At 44.8% G+C, this 19,455-nt stretch overlaps 1 protein-coding gene across 4 annotated transcripts in view; it reads left to right on the top strand.

Moving 5' to 3' along the window:
• The window catches only part of NEURL1 (neuralized E3 ubiquitin protein ligase 1), a 257,507-nt gene that overhangs the window by 787 nt on the left and 237,265 nt on the right, over positions 1-19,455 (top strand). The window contains exon 1 of one of the 4 annotated variants that reach the window (XM_075935545.2): positions 10,536-11,368. The exons of the other annotated variants lie outside the window; for them this stretch is intronic. The gene's annotated coding sequence lies outside the window, so the exon portion shown is untranslated. Of the gene's footprint in view, positions 1-10,535; positions 11,369-19,455 lie in introns of those variants that run through there. 4 annotated transcript variants of the gene reach the window in all.

Below are 19,455 nucleotides of genomic sequence, written 5' to 3'. Positions count from 1 at the left end.
GGGTAGGCTTGCCCCCATGCTTGTCTCAGTGTGCACCTATCTGACAAACTCTCCCCCACCGCTTTGGTCCAGGAAGCAGAAGTGGGGTGGGGCATTCATAGCTGAGACCCACCTGGGTGCTTCTGAACTTCCCAGAAGGTTGGACACTCAAGGCAATCAGCTTTCTCACCCCAGTGACTAACGGCATAGGATTGATATTCCAGCAATTCAGGCCCAAATGGCCATTTACATCATCACGCCCCCACATACCCTCCCTTCATTCAGACAGGGATGGCCTTCTCTGTGTCTTTTTAAGTCTCCACAGTGGGGATAATACCCAAGGAATGGCTTACAGAAAGTGCAGAGCAGCATGTATGAAGTGCATGTTGTCTTTGTGGTTAACCCAGAAATGTAATTTTGGGGGAAGGGGATGGACCATCACCTCATTCTGGGGAACGACAGGAGGATATTTGGTGCTTCTGTTCCAGTTTGAGCCAGGATTATTCTCCCTCCTCAGCCCCCTCCCCCTGGCATCATGTTAAAATCCCATTTCTGGATATATAAGTGCGCTCCTAGGGCCACATCCAATGGGATGACTTACATGACTCAAATGGTCAGGATTTGGGGTTAGAGGTTTTAATTCTCTGTCTTTTCCCTCAAGCTAAACCCTGAGAGGGCATAGGTCAGGGCAGAATTTTTCATTTATATCAGAAGGGAGTTTCCTTTTAGCCTCTTGAACAACAGAAAACAATATGTATGAGACAGATTCATTAATTACCTCCTGGGTGCCCATATTTTCACATCCCAAGGTGCTAAATGAAGTTGAGGGAGTATGTCAGAGACCCATCCAGAAGGGATGCTGGAAGGAGGGTGTGTTTTCCATAGCCATTATCTTAATGTCTCTAATTATTAAAACTTGTTGCTGCTTCCCCACCGGGATTGTGCTGTAGAATGTGCTTTCAGTCTATAAAATGGGGACACTATGGAAGTATAAAGGATTATTGATGGTGATAGTTACAGTAATTAAATAGGATTTTCTGATACCTCCCTGTGAGCTTAGATTTTTCTCCTTTTCCCTCATTGACAATTTGAGGGCTATTATCTGGGCTTTTTGAATGGGTGTGCAAGAAGATGTCCAAGAATGTTTACAGTCTTATCATGGACTGAGTTGATCAGAAATTCAGGGCAGACAAGTGCTGTGTTTAAAATTAGACTGGCAAGGAGGGGCCATTGAACTTTAAAGAATGGCCCATCATCCCCGATCAAGGCAAACATGAAGGCATACACAATGCTGTAGTAGTTGGTATGCAATTGTAAACTGCCAGGAATGATTTATCTTTAAGAATAATGCGGTCAGCTGGAAATCTTTCTAGAGCAACCTTAAGCAGATAAGAATTTGTAAACTGTAGCCAGAAGGGACACTGCCTTCTAATCCATTATCATTAGCTTACGTGAAGTTTCCAATATGCATTTATAAATAACTTGGTTTGTTTCTTTCATGGCATGTTTGTTTTTTGTTTTTTTATTTTCCATCTTAATTGAGTTGCCATCCATGCCAGTGCAACAAGCAAAATTGTTCGTACTTTGTATCTTACCAGAGCAGTGAAAATCACTTTGATTTGAATGAAGAGTTAACAACCCATTGCCATTGTTGTAAAACCCAAGCAACTGCCAGGACAATATGTGTTTTTTTCTGTCGTTTCTGAAACAAGATGCCCTCAAGTCCTACATTTATATGCAGAATAAACAAGTCTGATCAGATCTGACAGGTTGCTGTAAAATGGTTTGGAGGCATAGCAGCAAAAAGTATGAATGTCACACTGTTTTGTTACATATCTGCCATTTAATGTTTTGGGAAATGTATTTTAATTGAAGGTACACTTCTCCCCCACTCCCAGACCTTGGACTGAACATTTGCGTTTGTGTGACAGAAAGAACAAGCCGTTTTGGAAACCACATGGAGACTTTAAGCACCATCCAGCACCTTTGTGCTGTTTTATGCAGGTGACCTCTCCCTAACCTGGTGTGAGTGACAATTTTGGCTCTCTCTCTTGCCAAAGCAGAGACAACTACGTGACTGTATCGAACTGTGCATGGTGGTTCAAAGTTTCTGAAATTAGAGTTTTTGAAGCCTTAAAAGTTCAGTTCTGTTCTGTAAAGGTGGCACCTCCATCGTACTCAACCGATCTGCTCTCTGCATGTGCTCAGAGTCAGATCTACTGACTTGAGAGACAGAAGTCAATTGGGACTACTTTTTACTCTTATTAGACCTCCACAACTAAAACATGGCTACGAGAGAGTGAGCCCAATTCTGTTACTTTTTGTGGAGCATCCACAGAATTGTCTGCTAAGTTTCCAGATGGTTGCTCCTGATCAAACCTATTGAAGACTATGGGGTTTTACACTTGTCATTGAGAGTATACTATGAAGACAGTGGTAGCTGCACTGATGTCCCAGAGCTTGCTTTGGCCTGTAGAGCTTTTGCTACTGGTGATGATGCACTGTAAGGAAAAAACTCAGCCCGCGTCTTAGATGTCAGGTTTAATTTACAGTGCAGAGCAGCTAGAATAATCCTCCCTTTTCGTGTAGGCTAAGCGCATTTGATGCAGTGTCTCTGTCAGACTGTGCCTGTTACCCGGTCACCTTTCAGAGCAGAATCACACTTTAAAATCACACCTGCCCTTCCATCACCCTATTGTCCCATTTGAGCTTATTGTTTGTTATTCAATGAAAACCACTCTGCAAGCATCGCTGCATTGGAATTATGGATGCAGTGCTGGACCGAGCCATAGTTGTGCCCTGGGCAGCGGGCGAGCGGCGCATGCTCAGCACCGCCCTGAGGCACAGTGCATGCACGGATCCCCCTTACCACTTCAATCAGGCGCCCCCCGTAAGTTGGTGTCCTGGGCAGCTGCCCGGCTAGCCCCCCCCATTAATCCAGCTCTGTAAGGATGCCCGATCTGTACTCACACTATGGGTATATTTTATTATGATTGATTAACATTTAGATCACAATAGTTCCCAGAGTCCTTCGTCAGGCCAGAGCCCCATTATGCCAGGCACTAAATGGAACACACGTGCAAAAACATGATGATCCCCACCTCAAAGAGATCACAATCTATAAGCCATACACTGAGACTAGACAGTTCATTTTAGTTACACTCAACTTGAATTTCAGTCGAACTCCGTCCTCTTCCATGAGGATGAATGCCCTCTTCTGCACTGACGATGTCACTCCTAAAATAGTTGGCAGCTGCGAGTCGGCATCTTTGTAGACGCATTTTGCGTGGGAGACGTGGGCTAATGGTTAAGGCACAGGCCTGGGCTCAGCAAACTTGAATTCTATTCCCATCTCTTCGACTGGCTAGCTGAGTGACATTGAACAAAGCAGTTCATCTCTCCTTGCTGTGTTTGAGCTGTTTCCTCCATCTATAAAACAGGGCTGATAATCCCTGCCTCAGAGGGACGTTATGTGACTTAATTCATTGATGTGTGTTAAAGTGTTTGAGAACATTGGGTGGAAGAGGCTACAGAAGCTCAAGGAAATTATATGGGATCAGCCATATAGCTGAAAATGTCCTCCTACCTCTATTCTCAAGTCATCGTTCTTCTTCCATTTCCTTTCCTGTGGATAATGACTTGAACCTGCAAAGGGATGAGCACTTCTCTAAGTGAGTGGAAGGTGAGGGTCTCCAGAACGTGACCAGATCAGCATGCCTTGGATTTTGGACCTTAAAACCCAGAGAGTGATCAGAGGACCATTTTCCTTTGGGCATGAGGTGGTGGTAAGCTACCAGTGGGCTCTCCTACTGCATTCCTGCATGTTTCCCACTTGTAACCCAGGAGTGGTCCATACTCTAAGACCTGCCGAGGTGAGATTTTATAGCCATTGTCCATTCCTAGTGGAGGACAAAGAATTATGCTCATCCAGCAACAGTTTGCACATGACGTGGCTAAAAGCACAAGGGGTAGCTATTGCTGATCATGAGTCATTCTCTGCTGGTCTGTCCTATCATTCCTATTATCTATCGAAGTAGGTGTGTGAAAGAAGGCTGAGAGGAGAAACTGCGACCATATCTATTCTCATAGAGAAGGCAGACGGAACAGACCTCGTAGGCAGCCTATCCATTCTTGTGCCTAATATGTTTCTTAGTATTAGGGCCTGGGTTAGCTTGAAATGTGCCTAAAGATGGAGCCCCTACTATTTCTCTAGTGTTTATCCCTCCCTCTAATACATCTTGTTGATTGGAAGTTTTGCCTGATATCCATATTCAATTTTCTCTTAATTTCATGCCCGTATCTCTAGTCTTCACCGCCACGCTCTCATTGATCTCACTTCCTGGTGCTTACCCCTTTCCGATATTGGTAGACAGTTATGATCCCTTCTTAGTTGTTGCTTAGCCAAGCCAGAGATAATGAACTCGCCTTCCTCTCATTTGTGAGCTACGCGTCCTGTGGGTTAGCACTACCGCTTAGTGCTAGGTCTAAGATGGCATTAAATCTTTTTTGTGGGACAGCTTTGACCAGCGGTTAGGGCATTGGACCTGGATTTTATTGCCACCTCCTTGAGTGACCCATGGACACGTCACTTTATCGCAATATGCCTCAGTGTTCCCATCTTTAAAATGAGGCTTCTCGGGCCACCCCACCTTTGTGGAGAGCTTATGTCGGGCAGAACTTACGTCGCTCGTGGGAGAGGGGAGGGGATAAAACACCCTCCTGAGCAAGACAAGTGACATTGAGGTAAGTCCTGGTGTGGACAGAGGACGAAGTGCTGCTCGTGGAGGTGGTTTATTATGCCAACAGGAGAGCATCTTCACCAGATGCACTGCTGCAACACTGTAGGGCTGCATCTAGACTGGCAAGTTTTTCTGCAAAAGCAACTGCTTTTGCAGAAAATCTTGCCAGCTATCTACACTGGCCGCTTTGAATTTGCGCAAGAACACTGATGATCTAATGTAAGATTGTCGGTATTCTTCTGCAAATACAATGACTCTCCCGTTCGGGAAAAAGCCCTCTTGCACAAATGCTTTTGCGCAAGAGGGCCAGTGTAGACAACTGAGAACCGTTTTGCGCAAAAAAGCCCCGATGGCGAAAATGGCGATCGGGGCTTTCTTGTGCAAAACTGCGTCTAGATTGGCACGGACGCTTTTCCGCAAAAAGTGCTTTTCCACAAAAAGTGCTTTTGCGCAAAAGCATCCGTGCCAATCTAGATGCTCTTTTCCACAAATGCTTTTAACGGAAAAACTTTTCTGTTAAAAGCATTGGTGGAAAATCATGCCAGTCTAGACATAGCCTAGGTGTAGACAAGCCCTGAGGCTCTCCTACAGGTATTCCTCCCTCATGTGAGGAGTCCCCGTTGCTAGTGGGACTACTTTGGGTTTACTAACTTCTCTTGCTTTACATCTACTGAACGCCGTATGAAACATTAACTAATCCACCTTCACTGCGCCCTTGTAATGCAGGTGGTGTTCTTACGTTTTAAACAAGGAGAGATTGAAGCAGAGAAGTGCAGTGACTTGCCAGAGGTCGCACAGAGAATAAATAACAGGCTTGTGATTATAACTCAGGAATTCCAAATCTTGGCTTCTAGCCACTAGACAATACTGACTCTTAAAACCCTCAGAGTACCCACTTACGCAACACAGTACCAAAGAAGTAGTAGATTTACTCCTACTCCTGAAGTGTGAACCTTGCTAGCCTTAATTATTTTATCTTTGTTTACATAACTACAGAGGTTATTTCAAGCAAGACCAGTATATGTCAGTTGACCTGAATCTACATGGCAGATAAACTTTCCTATCCCTATATTTTTGTGGCTCTGAGAAGAAGAGAAGAATCAAGATAGTCATCTGGCCGACGTAGGCATCTCACTAATTGTAGACTATTGGCAGACATGAATATCCTCTTGTGAGCTCCATTTTTTGGGATCACTAGATAAAGCTGAAGGACATTAGTGGCTGGTGGAAATTAGGAACTGGGCTGCAGGAAGTGCCAGATACACGTAGCATACTGTGGGGAGAGACTGAGACTGGTTCCGCTTTTAGAACTCCAAAGAACGTTTAGGAAAGGAGCAGCCTGCTGTGTCTCTGCTAGGAGACGGAGGTGGGAAAGGGAGAGTGGTTTTTGTGCCTCCTTCTGCACCTCTTAGGACATCTGGACATGAATTTGGGGCTTAATTTTGCAAGGCACTGGAGTGCCTTCCGCTCCCACTGCTATCAGGATCAGTCTGTTTTCTGGATAATGCTTCATTCTCTTTGAGTTAACCAATTGGAACCAGCACCAGAAAGGAGGTGAATGTGTCACATGGCCTTTTCATGCAGCAACTGGCCTCCTTGACCTGCAAGTTTGATGGTTCATTTGTGCCTCCGGTTCTGCCCTTGAGCCCTGTTTTTTCTCTGTCCGGTCATCCTTCTTGGGTTGTGGGTATTTTTTTAAAAAAATCATTAGGTTTATATGACCTTCCCCCAGGCACTAGATTTTTCCCAGGCTTCTGAGTTCTAACTTCTAGCTCCTAAGCCGCCTATAATTATTCAGCTCTCTATTTACAGCACTTTATTGACATTCCCCTTTTTTCAGCCCAGGAGCCTGACAATGAAGCTGGTACAGGTTCAGCTTGTCAAAGATTTTTCAGACAGTCACATGCTGCCTTAACATCAGGTGATGCTGTTACCACACAGGAGCAAGAATGGCTGCTTTTGAAAGTCCCTTGGATTGGAGACAGCAAAAGACTGGATTGTCCCAAACACACTCATGGTATGAGGCCAGGAAATGGTGAGATGAATGAAGAGGTCACATGGTCCACTAGGAGAGATAATTACTAAATCACACAGATTTAGGGAGCTTGGATTAGAACACTGGTCCTTCAGTTTCCAAAACACAGTCTGCTGTTGCTAGCAAACTCATTTCATTGGCATCATTAGCTGGTCCTGGGTCCCGTTGCTAGAGATCGATAACACACGCACCAAGATATGGTCTTGCTTTCTGCACTATTACAGGCAGTCCTGCTGGGGGATGAAGGAGCCGACCAGGTTGGTGATAAATGAGGAAGGGAAGCCTCGCTCCCATAGGGCAGATGTGTCTGCTCGGACAGTCTGGGCAAACGGACCCGTGGCTGAGTAGTAGCAAATGCAGAGAGGCCGGCAGGAATTGATGCCACGATAGACAGGACTAATGGCAGATGGAGTTCAATGTGGAAGTCCACGGGCCCAGTGGAGGAAAGTGCAGCAGGGAAAGAAAGATTGTTGCTGCTGGCGGTGCCCCACTTGAAAATTCTTACGGAGGCCCAACCCGCTGGAGTGCCATCGGAAGTCCATGGGCCCAGTCCATCGGAAGTCCACGGGTTATTGAATGTGGTCACAAAAGACAACTGGCCTTTGTCATCTGGCTCCAATCACTTGCCCTGGCTTAGTTAATGCCACAGATAATTTGGCTTCTAATTAATTTGTTGAACTTTTCCAGAATCAGATGGCTTGGCCATATTATGTCGGTGGATAACATTGCGCTCGATCCTTTCCGCCTGCCGGGTGGCTTTGCAGCGTTTTTGCATGGATCCCAATATTCTTGACATTTTTTAATGACTTTGTCTAGTAGCTTGCAGGCCTTCATCCTCTCACTGGAATATATTGACCCTGGAAGAGAGAGATCCCTCAGGTCTGGCACTCTTCTCTTGCTCTCACTAGATCTACCAAAATGGAGTCTGCTCTAGTCACAGAAAGACATAAAATGCTCATCCTAGGCCCAGAGTCATTGCTCAGCGACCACAGTGGGAGGCAATGCTTCTTCCCTAATCTGGGGGCTGCTGGGGCCAGTTTGGCCTTTGCTGCAGGTTTGGGCAAACCCTAAGCCAGTGACCATGAGAAACCCAGGGTATGTCTACACTTGCACCCTCTTTTGAGAGAGGGATGCAAATGAAGACATTCGAAATTGCAAATGAAGCCGGGATTTAAATATCCTGTGCTTCATTTGCATAATCGCATTATGGCGCTATTTCAAAATAGCGCTATTTGTAATACAAAACACGGTGCAGATGCGGTTATTTCGGGAGAACACCCTTCTTTCGAAAATAACTGTTAAACCTCATTTTATGAGGAATAAGGGTTATTCCGGAAGACGGGTGTTCTCCCAAAATAACCGCATCTACACCGTGTTTTGTATTACAGAATAGCGCTATTTCGAAATAGTGCCATAACGCGATTATGCAAACGAAGCGCGGAATATTTAAATCCCGGCTTCATTTGCAATTTCGAATGTCTTCATTTGCATCCCTCTCTCGAAAGAGGGTGCAAGTGTAGACATACCCCTAGATACTATGGCAACAGGAGTAGTACTAGAACTTACTCTGATGATATCCACACTCCAGCAGCACTCTGCCTGTAGGTGCCTGTTAGTTTCCCCTTTCGAATGACTGCACCCAGGTGCATACAGAAAAATGAGTTACCGTGCCAGCACATGAGGTCACGACTGGTATATCTGAGGCTTGTAAAATCCTCCAGGTTTATTTGGAGGGTATATTAGATTGCGACGAACTTCATAATGCAAATCTTCATCGCTGTTCCCTACTGGATGGAATGAGAACTGCTTCGTAGTGGCTCCTGGGCTTTACAGCTAGAGGAGAGTCACCGTTAGCTTACGTGTGCTTTTGGAGAGGGGGGAGTGAGTTCTGTCCTCACTGCGTAGAATCTGAGTGACCTCAATGGAATGCCGAGGTGGCCACAGGTTTGGCATAATATTTTGCTTCCTAGATTATTGCTCATCTTGCAAGATTATGCTGATGGCTCCCCACCTGGAGAGGCATCGCGTTCAGAAGCCTGGAAGCTTTTAATTGAGGCATCTGGTGCTATTCCCTGTTGCTGCTAGAGTGTAATGAGCGCGAACCTGCCGCGATAGTGCTGCCAAGCTGTTTTCAATCATATATATGGTTTCACTTCAGTGCATCACTTCATAGCACTTGCTGAGATCCCCAGCACTTCAATGCAGGCTAAACTGGAGCAAACTGGGAACCCATGTATGCTCACCAGTATCCCTGAAACACCATATCTATTTCTGAGACTGCTGAGAGCAGAACACCTTTCATTTGACAGTGTATGCTAGGGTGTGCTCCATACACACTGTACTATAGGGCTATGTCTACACTCGTGGCTTCTTGCTCAAGAAATATGCAAATGAGGCTAAGCGTGTACTATCACCGAGCTTCATGTGCATACCTAATGAGCCGCCATTTTTGCAGAAGAGGCTCTTGCGCCAGAAGGAAGAGGCTCTTGTCCCATCTTGCGCAAGAAAAACCCTCTTGCGCAATGCTGCCACGCTGATTATTTTCAGGAAGAAAAACATTGCACAAAGTTTTTCTTGCACAAGAAGGGGCAGTGTAGACAGCTCCTTCTGGCGCAAGAGCCTCTTCTGCAAAATGGTGGCTCAGTAGGTATTCAAATGAGGCTCAGTGATATTCCACACTTAGCCTCATTTGCATATTTCTCATGCAAGAAGCCGCGAGTGTAGACATAGCCTGCGTCTAGACTGGCATGATTTTGTGGAAATACTTTTAACGGAAAAGTTTTTAACAGAAAAACTTTTCCGTTAAAAGTATTTCCACAAAATTAAAAAAGTTTTCCACAAAATCAAATGTTTTTCCGTTAAAAGTATTTCCACAAAAGAGCATCTAGATTGGCACAGATGCTTTTGCGCAAAAGCATCCGTGCCCAGTATAGACGCGCTTTTGTGCAAGAAAGCTCAGATGGCCATTTTAGCCATCGAGCTTTCTTGCGCCAAAAATTAAGGTGCCTGTCTACACTGGCTCTCTTGCACAAGTATTCTTGCGCAAGAGGGCTTATCCCTGAGCGGGAGCGTCAAAGTATTTGCACAAGAAGCACTGAATTCTTACATTAGAACATCAGTGCTCTTGCACAAATTCAAGTGGCCATTGTAGACACTCTAGGGCTACATCTAGACTGGCGTGATTTTCAGAACAGAGCATGTAGATTGGCACAGACACTTTTCCACAAAAGCACTTTTTGCAAAAAAGCATCTGTGCCAATCTAGACACGCTTTTCTGCAAAAAAGCCCTGATCGCCATTTTCACGATCGAGGCTTTTTTGCGGAAAACAAATCTGAGCTGTCTACACTGGCCCTTTTGCACAAAAGTTTTGCACAAAAGGACTTTTGCCCAAATGGGAGCAGTGTAGTATTTACACAAAAAGCACTGATTTCTTACAGTAGGAAGTCAGTGCTTTTGCAGAAAGTCAAGCAGCCAGTGTAGACAGCTGGAAAGTTTTTCCAGTAAAGCAGCTGATTTTCTGGAAAAACTGGCCAGTCTAGACACAGCCTGGGTGTGGCAGGGTCAGGCCAGAGAGCTGCTGCAGAGGGAGGAAAAGGCAGCCCAAAAAGGGTCAAGACCTGTAAATAGAAGCAGAGGGCTGCAGGACAATTAGATGCAGCTGGGAAGGAATTGGCTCAGGCAGATTGGGGCAAGCTGACTCCTCTGCTGGCTGGCTGAAGGCCTTTGAAAGCCTCAGCAGTTAGCATTTGGCAGCTGGGGGGTGAAGGAGAGACAGAGAGCAAGTCATACCAGCATTAGAACAGAAACAGCCAGCCAGAGAGTCCCAGAATGAGCAGCTGGGCTCCCTACCACAGGGACCTGCTGTAAACCCCAACCTCTGGAGTTGGCAGTGAGAGGCTGGCCCTAGCCGTGGTCACGGTGAGAGGGGCCCTTGCCACGTAGGCTAGATGGGCTGAGTAGGTTGCAAGTGAGGGGCTATTTAGGCTGAGAGGACAGTCTCAATCAAGGGAAGTTCACCTGTGAAGGGATAGGCTGGGCTTCTATAGAACCAGGTGCTGGGAGCAGAAAGGGGACTGATCTGTAGCTACTCTCCTTGGGACAAGCAAGTGAAGGGGTTTTGACCTTCCCCTGGAGGAAGGGTTTGTTTAGCAGACCCAGGAGACCAGGGCTTAGCTGGAAGGGTGGTGAATGTAAGTCTGGGCTAGGCAAAGTAGAAAATAGTGCAGGGAAGTATCAAGATTTGTGCTAGTACAGACCTTGCCTGCTGGAGATAGGGGGGGCCCTTGGACTGGAATCTAAACTGGCAGGCCTGGGGGCCCTTACCAACCACAAGTGAGCCCCACAATCTGGGTAGTGAGTGTGGCTGCCAGGGTCTGTTTGCTCTAGCTGCTGAAGGAGAGGCTCAGTCCAGGCAGTGGCAATAAGGACTGCCCGGGATGGTGCGGAAGACCGAGCGAGCACCCTGGAAGGGCAGGGCTCTTGTGACTTGTCTGCAGGGCTAAGCCATGAAGATGAGGTGGGACAGCTCCTGAGGAGCAAGGGAGAGGCCACACAATGTGCAACTGGGCTGAAGAACTGCAAGAAGAGGGCTTTGAGCCGGGAGGCACCGCTGGGGTGAGTGGAGGCTGCCATGGCACAGTATCTTTCCAAACATGGGGGTACTAAGATTAACTTTAACCCCTCCCTCCAACATTGTCTAGGTACTCAGCTCTGTGCTGTGAACCGAAGGAACCCGTAGCATCTGCTGGGATTTACTTATCCAAAGCTGAACTTCTCTTTGAAAGGTAGAAGTTCTAAAAACTGTAGCCCCCAATCCTCAAAGGTGTCTCAGCACCTGCCAGTCGTCTTTTCAGCAAGAGGTAGGTGCCTAAATCTCTGCAGCAGTCCAGCTGTGTTTTAGACTGCTCTGAGCTCAGTATAGTTTCTAGAGATAATCCTGCCATGGATTATATTTAGAAAATACACTGGATTAAATTCCATTTCTGCAAGGTGTAATACAAGAGAACTTTTGGCCTCTTCCACATGGTTTCTAGCTTATAGACCTACAGAAACCCATGGACTCCAGTTTAGCCTGCATGTGTATATACCATGAGTGAGTTAACCTTTAAATTACTAGTTTTAAAACAGAATGCTGTGCTATGCACTTCTTGAACAATTCTTATCATGCTTTCCTGAGTGGTATGGCTCCAAACGAGCAAAGTAAAGACTTGAGGGTTGCCCCACTGTTTGCAGTAGTGGTCTTCTCTTGTGTGAATCCCTTCGATTTTTCTCTAAAAATATGGCTCACTGATGAATTTCTTACTGATTTTGATCACTTCTGCTGCTCTCTACTGCTGGGGTTATTGGCTGTTGTGTGCATTCCATTAAGAGACACAGCTGAGGCTGTATTGCCAGAAGGTATAACAACCTCTGCTCAAAAATGAATTAAATAGTCCAGGCACTGATTTTTCTTGGTGCTTATATAGTGCTCATGGGATGAGTATTGGGAGGGGAGAAAGGATGGTCTAGTGCAGTTCTCTCACTTCTGACAAGGAAAATTACAGCACAACCCCCTGAGGAGGGATCAAACTTGAGCCTCGCTGCCCTGGGGGGAGCAAAACCGAGCTTCACTGCCCTGGCTGGTGGTGGGGCAAAGCTTGAGGCCAGGGGGCCAAAGAAGAAGATCAAGGACTTTGGCCCAAAGCAGGAGGCATCAGGGCTCAAGCTTCAGATCTGGGTCCTAACATTTCTAAGCCAGTTCTGGTGACCCCATTCAAAAGGGGCCACGATCCACTTTGGGGTCCCAACAGACAGTTTGAGAACTGCTGGTCTAGTGGTTAAAGCACAAGTCAGGAGACCTGGGCTCTACTTCTGACATTGCTGCAGACTGACCGTTGGCAGGTAGCGTCACCTCTCTGTGACTCTGTTTTGCTGTCTGTGCAATAGGGATAATTGTTGCTGTATGTCACAAAGTGGCTGGGAGACTAAATTCACTAACAACCTCCAATGGCAGAGGCAACTCAAAATCAGTTACACTCACCATCTGTACGTTTTCTTATAACACCTGTAAATCTGAGTGAAGCATACCTGCTTTTTGGGTCAAGAGCTCACTTACAGGTTGTCAAGCAAGTGAATCCTTTGCACCAAAAAGCTAAAGTTGTCAAGTGTTCAATCTCCACAGCCAGGGCTAGATTGTCAGAAGAGCTCAGCTCCTATTTAGGAATTAAGTGAGCAGGGTTTTAAAAAAAAAAAAAAAAAAAAAAAAAAGCCAGACATGAGGGTCTGGAAGCATCACAGTATTACAGTGGGAGCTGTTGGGTGCTGAGATGTGTGGTGTGTTTTTTAAATCTGGCTCTTCTTTTGAGGCCAATGAGGAAACTGAATTCATCTGGAAATCTGGCACCAGTTGTGGGTGCTGCATTTTTTTTCAAAAGTTGTCTACAGTGCATTTCAGCCAAGGGTCTCAATGCGCTTTGTAAGAATAGGTAAAACAGTCTCCATTTTAGAGATGGACACTGAGGCACAGAGAGGGTAAGTGACTTGCATCACAGCCCTGCTCTGTGACCTCCAGCAAGTCAGGGATAGAACCCAGATTTTCCTAATTAGAAACTCGCAGTGTATCATCTGGCTTTTCTCCGTTGAAACAACCTGAAAATCATACAGATTTCTTCTCAACACCCTGCCTTTAGCGGTAGCTCACACTCTGACCATGTCAGAAGAAACCTAATCATATTATGCCTGATCCTTTCTAATTTACATTGACTTCCCATATGTCAACATGCAATTTAAAAACAGCACTGATCATCTTTTATCCTCTGTTAGGCATAAGCTCTGCTTGATTTCCCTTTAATTGCTACTTGAGTGGAGATGTGCCCGTGTCACATGCTCTGATGCTCATCCACACCATCTAATGTAAAGATTAGTATTAGAGTCTTAACTTGCTAGTAGACAGGCATTTCCCATTAAGCCAGGCGGCCAGAGAACCTATTTACAGACAGGATTCCAGCACTGTTCATCAGAAGATCAATTCAAATCTCCCTAAGTCATATCTGTTTAATTTATCATTTAATTATATTTGTATTAATCTGGATAGCTGTGCTTTGAGCAGCTGGCGCTATTTTATTTTAATTTTTTGTATGGATGCTATCATGTCACTTTTTTTCTTCCTTTAATGTAAAGAATATTTAAGTTAAAGGACACAGAAGTTTGGGGAAGGGGTGTTGTGTAGTGGTTACGTCAGAGCCTTCAGTCTCAGAACACCTGGGTGGTGTTCCCAGCTTTGCCCCCGATTTGTATTATCATCGGTGAGAGACTGTCCTTATGCAAAAGAAAATTGTGCTTCCCTAATCTGAGAACTCTTTGAACATGTCAGCAAAATAGTGGACAGTGGAAAACTAGCTGACATAATGTACTTGACTTTCAGAAAGCCTGACACAGCTGATCCGAAAAGGTCCTGAAGAAAACGAAATAGTTATGCAGTTCTATCCGAAGTAATAAAATTAATTAATTTTGGAAAATATCATGGTGCCATTATACAAACCAATGGGCCACCCTGAGCTGGGATGCTGTGTAACATTCCAGTAACGTAATCTAAAGTGGCTATAATAGATCTGAGAGAGGTAAGGACAATTATTATATTCATGGGGAGAATTTTATCTAAGAAGAGAGGCTGAAAGGTTGAGACTGTCCTTTTAAGAAAGGTGCTGGACATGATACAAGTATATAAAATAGTGAATGGGCCAGCGAAGGTGATATGAGTGCCTCTCCACCTTTTTTCATAGTATAAGGACAAGGGGCTATTTAAGGGGAAATGTTATCTGATTTTAATATTTGTCACTTTCATAATTCAGGGGTAGATGTAGGTTGTCTGCAGGCCAAATCCAGACTGTCAAATGCTTTGTAAGACTCTGAAATTTCTATCTAACTTACCAAAGAAAATATTTTTTTAATATTTGGACCTTCACTTTACCTTGGCCAAGAAATTTGAACTTTGACAAATAATTGACTCTCAGCATAGTCCACCTATGGAACTTCTTTCCGTGGATATGGAGGCTAAGAGCTTAGCGAGGTTCAGCATTTAATGGGACATTTAGGTGGCTATTAAATCTTACTGTTTGTAACGGTAGATCATCAACAGACGACCTCCCCCAAGCTTGGAAGGGTTATAAACCCTCATGGTTCCAGGCATGAGATAACTACTACTCAGTGGGTTTGGGTAGAAACTTCCCCTAGGAGCGGGTTATTCCATAACTGTCAATGGCTGTGTCTAGACTGGCAAGTTTTTCCGCAAAAGCACTTTTGCGGAAAAACTTGCCAGCTGTCTACACTGGCCGCTTGAATTTCTGCAAGAACACTGACTTCCTACTGTCTGAAATCAGTGCTTCTTGCGGAAATACTATGCTGCTCCCGTTCGGGCAAATGTCCTTTTGGGCAAAGCTTTTGCGCAAAAGGGCCAGTGTAGACAGCTCAGATTTGTTTTGTGCAAAAAAGCCTTGATTGTGAAAATGGTAATCGGGGCTTTTTTGCAGAAAAGCACATCTAGATTGGCACGGACGCTTTTCCGCAAAAAGTGCTTTTGCAGAAAAGCATCTGTGCCAATCTAGACGCTCTTTTCCGCAAATGCTTTTAATGGAAAACTTTTCCGTTGAAAGCGTTTGCCGAACATCATGCCAGTCTAGACGTAGCCATTGTGTATATCTTCCTCTGAAGTGTCTGGTTCTGGCTACTGCCAAAGACGGGAGCGTGTGATGGACTGCTGGACTCATCTTGGATGGCAATTAGAGAATCATAGGACTGGAAGGGATCTTGAGAGGTCATCTAGTCCTGCCCCCTGCACTCATGGGAAGACTAAACCATCCCTAACAGGTGTTTGTCTAACCTGCTCTTAAAAAAAAACAAACAAACAAACAAAAAAAAACTGATTCCACAACCTCCTTAGGCAATTTATTCCAGTGCTTAACCACTCTGAGAGGAAGCTTTCCCCAATAACCTTCCTAAACCTCCCTTGCTACAATCTAAATCCATTATTTCTTTTGTCTTTAGAGGTCAAGAAGAACAATTTTTTCTTTCTCTTCCTTGTAACAACCCTTAAACTGTTCCAATTCCCACATTCCAATCAGCCCTCCATGCCCCATTGAATATATCTGTTTAATAATACCTAGCAATGGCAAGGTTGAATAATAAAGCAGCTGAAGTCTCACCATATTTGAGGCTGCAGCCAGCTTCTGTTATAAAACGCTATTTTAGGTAGGGGATGAAACAAGAATGTTGTACTTCTGGTTCTAGTGTGACCAGCATTAGCTGATATGGAAAGTTGTTACTGTCTAATGAATATCCAGTGGCCTAAACAAAATGAGTTGGTGCTTTTATTCCATTCTGTATTGGACGGTTTTCCCAGGTCACTATTGGCACTCATTGGCCTGGGACCAAATAGATCAGGGAAGCTGTATAGCCTGTGTTACAGGAGATAAAAAAAGCTAGTTACAATGGTTCCTCCTGGCTTTATAATCAATGAATCGATGAGACTGACCTCACAACAAGAGAGGTGGGCAGTGTATAGAGGAAACCATTTGTAACTTAGACCACAGCAACAGCTAAGATTGAGACCTCTACCGCAGGGGCTAGGAGGCCACTGGCTTTTAGCTCAGAGGCTAGAGGCTCCTATAGTAAGCTTGCATAAGAACATAACATAAGAACGGCCGTACTGGGTCAGACCAAAGGTCCATCTAGCCCAGTAGCCTGTCTGCCAACAGTGGCCAGCACCAGGTGCCCCAGAGAGGGTGGACCGAAGACAATGATCAAGCGATTTGTCTCCTGCCATCCTTCTCCAGCCTCTGACAGACAGAGGCCAGGGACACCATTTCTATCCCCTGGCTAATAGCCTTTTATGGACCTAACCTCCATGAAATTATCTAGCTTCTCTTTAAACTCTGTTATAGTCCTAGCTTCAGAGGTCCCAGGTTCAAATCTGTATGGTAGTGGTTACACATAGAAATCACAGAAAAATGTGTTTCTCCAGTTGTCAGCCTAGTGCTTTCCACTACCATAAAATCAACCATAAGAAATTAAAAAGTAGGAATGGGGAAAGATGTGGAAGGTAAACTCCAGATTTGGAAATGTGAATACTGAATCCATTATTAATAAAGGTGTTAAGAAAAAAAAATCTGCATTGAAAATGCTGCTGACACACAGGAAAGTGGCATACAGAATTAAAATTTCATATCCACTGGCGTCTTGCGATAGAGGTTTCATGATCCATACCCAGCAATCCTGCTAAAAATAGACGCGTTATCTAATCTTCCAGCCTACTGTATGACAGAAGATCACAAGAAGGAAAACAGTTTGATGTAGCTTTCAGCTGTTTTCTCACTGCTTTCCTAGCCTGCACTAGAGCATTATTGCTGTATCCCTTGTAATTCATATGAAGGCAGTGTTGTTCAAAAATAGAGAATGCCAGTAGAGGAGAGTTCAGATAAAACACAGAAGATTTATGATGCAGTTTAGATATGGCCATGTAGGAAAGAGGATGAGGAACTTACTGCTAATTTGTAATCTTAACAGCATTTTTCTGGGTGCAGTAAGAGCTTCAGTGTGCCACATGTATTATGCCACATTCGGAGTAAGGGTTTGTTAACTAAATGCTTCAAACATTTGACTGCAGAAAGAACCAATTTCCTAAGAAGTAATTAAGAGAGATAATGCACCATGGACCGGACTTGCACCAGTTGGAATCTGATCCAAACAACTTCACTGAAGTCAAGTGAGAGCCTCTGTGACCCTAATGGGCTTTGGATTGGATCTCTAAATGCTGAGCAACCCCATTCCACTTCATTTGGTCTTAGCCAAATTCTACTTGGACTTCTTTGTATGTTGATGATCCAGTGGAGGGCCTCTGTTGCCCCAAACTCCCATTGATCCCAATGGGTGTTACGTATGCGAAGGCCAGTGCATCTTTTAACACATGTAATCCTTGAGTCTAATCGAATTACACTTATAAATCTTAATGTACAAGAACGTGTTTATTCCTCCCACCACGCACTCTGGTTTGGGGAGTAAGGAGATAACCCAGAATGTTAAAATGCTATACAATTAAATACACAGGCTCAGGAGGCTGGAAAAGAGTGTGTATGGAGAGGCAAAAGACTTGCCGGGCCCTGGGCAAAGTAGGGGAGGGGGCATGGCTCTGTGCTTCTGGAAGGGAGGGGCCTCTGGTAGAAAGGGCAGGCATGGAGACAGTCAGTGTATGGTGAGCACCCGGAGTGCTCCCTTCCCCCATGTCCCAGCCAGCTCCTGCAGTGTGCTGTGCGGTGCTTTGGTGGCAATTAAAAGTGCCCAGGGCTCCTGCCGGAGCGGCAGCTGAAAATTCCCAGCTCTTTTAAATCTCCAGGCCCTGGGGCAGATGCCCCTTTGCCCCCCGTTGGCGGGCCTGACTACCTCTGAGTGCTGAATGCATCTGAACAGTCTTACGAAGTGAGATACAGTCATGCTGGTGGAGGTGGTGGTATGGTATTTAGACACCTGTCCACTAGAAATGGGTCACTGTCATATAAGGCACCTAGCAGACCTCTGCTAATAACGATTAATTTCCAGTCACTACCAGTGTTGGATAGATTCATACCAGCAACAAGAAGGGGAAAGGTTCCTTCTCTTCTCCTGTGTCGATCATCCCTCGGCAGCTGCCATGCCCTCCTTGCTGACGTTTGTCTGTCTTACCCCCCCCCCAACCCATGCAGGCTCCTTGATCTCCACGTAGGCTCCCCGACACAGGGCTTGCTTTAGAGAGTATCTAAAAATGTGCTGCCAGGGAAATCAGTGCTAAGAAACCAAGCAGCATGTGTGTGGGTGATTAAAGCAGTAGGGTAGGTGCGTGGAACTGATGAGCTCTGTTCTCTGTTAGTTGGGAGGGTGACATCATTGGCAATCGTCTCTGCAATGCTGGCTTGAGATCTTTTTTTTTTTTTTTTTTTTTTTTTTCCTTTCTAACCTTTGATCTTTATTTCCCTTGGGAAAAGAAGGGGGTGGCTGGTGACTAAACAGAACACCCACTCTCCTCTCCTGCCTAGCCGATGAGATAATTGTGCCGTGGTAACTTGCCTGCTTCCTTAGTGGTATGCAGTGTATTAATTTCCTGGATACGACCATCCGCTCCAACAATGGAACCAGAGATTGGCTGTCTGTAAGAGTGAGATTTACAGCTCCAAACAGTGAGAGTCTAGGCCAAAGAGTGGGACTTTCCAGGTGGTACGTTAGGTTATTGCTCATCGTTGGTTAATCCAATAGTCCAGGTTTTTAATTCAACCAGAATTTAATAGTTTGTTTTAATACAAACACTGTTTAATATTGTGCATAAAACTCTTCAGTGTCCTGATTCACACTAACGTCTAAGGCATGTGAGAATTCTGTGTGCAATACAAACCAGTGAATTTTAATAACTGTTTGCTGGTCAGAACAAAAAGCTGGTTGGTTGGAGATCTTTTAGGACCAGAGTTGTTAACCCCTGTTTTTGGCACATAGTCAGTGCTTAGTTGATTTTTTTCAGTGTCTCTTGTTCTGTTTATAAAAACTTAAACTCTTTATCAATTTGTTTATTTTGCATATTATCTTGTCATAGTGACCATCTATTTAAAAACACTTTACACAGCAAATCATTTGTTGCTCATATTAATTTACAGCCTACTCAAATGATCAGATTTCAAAATGAATAAATGCAACATACATTATTT

The sequence above is a fragment of the Pelodiscus sinensis genome, chromosome 8 (assembly GCF_052426305.1).
Source record: "Pelodiscus sinensis isolate ZL-2025 chromosome 8, ASM5242630v1, whole genome shotgun sequence".
NCBI lineage: Eukaryota > Metazoa > Chordata > Testudines > Trionychidae > Pelodiscus > Pelodiscus sinensis.
This window is presented reverse-complemented; position numbering and strand designations above follow the sequence as displayed.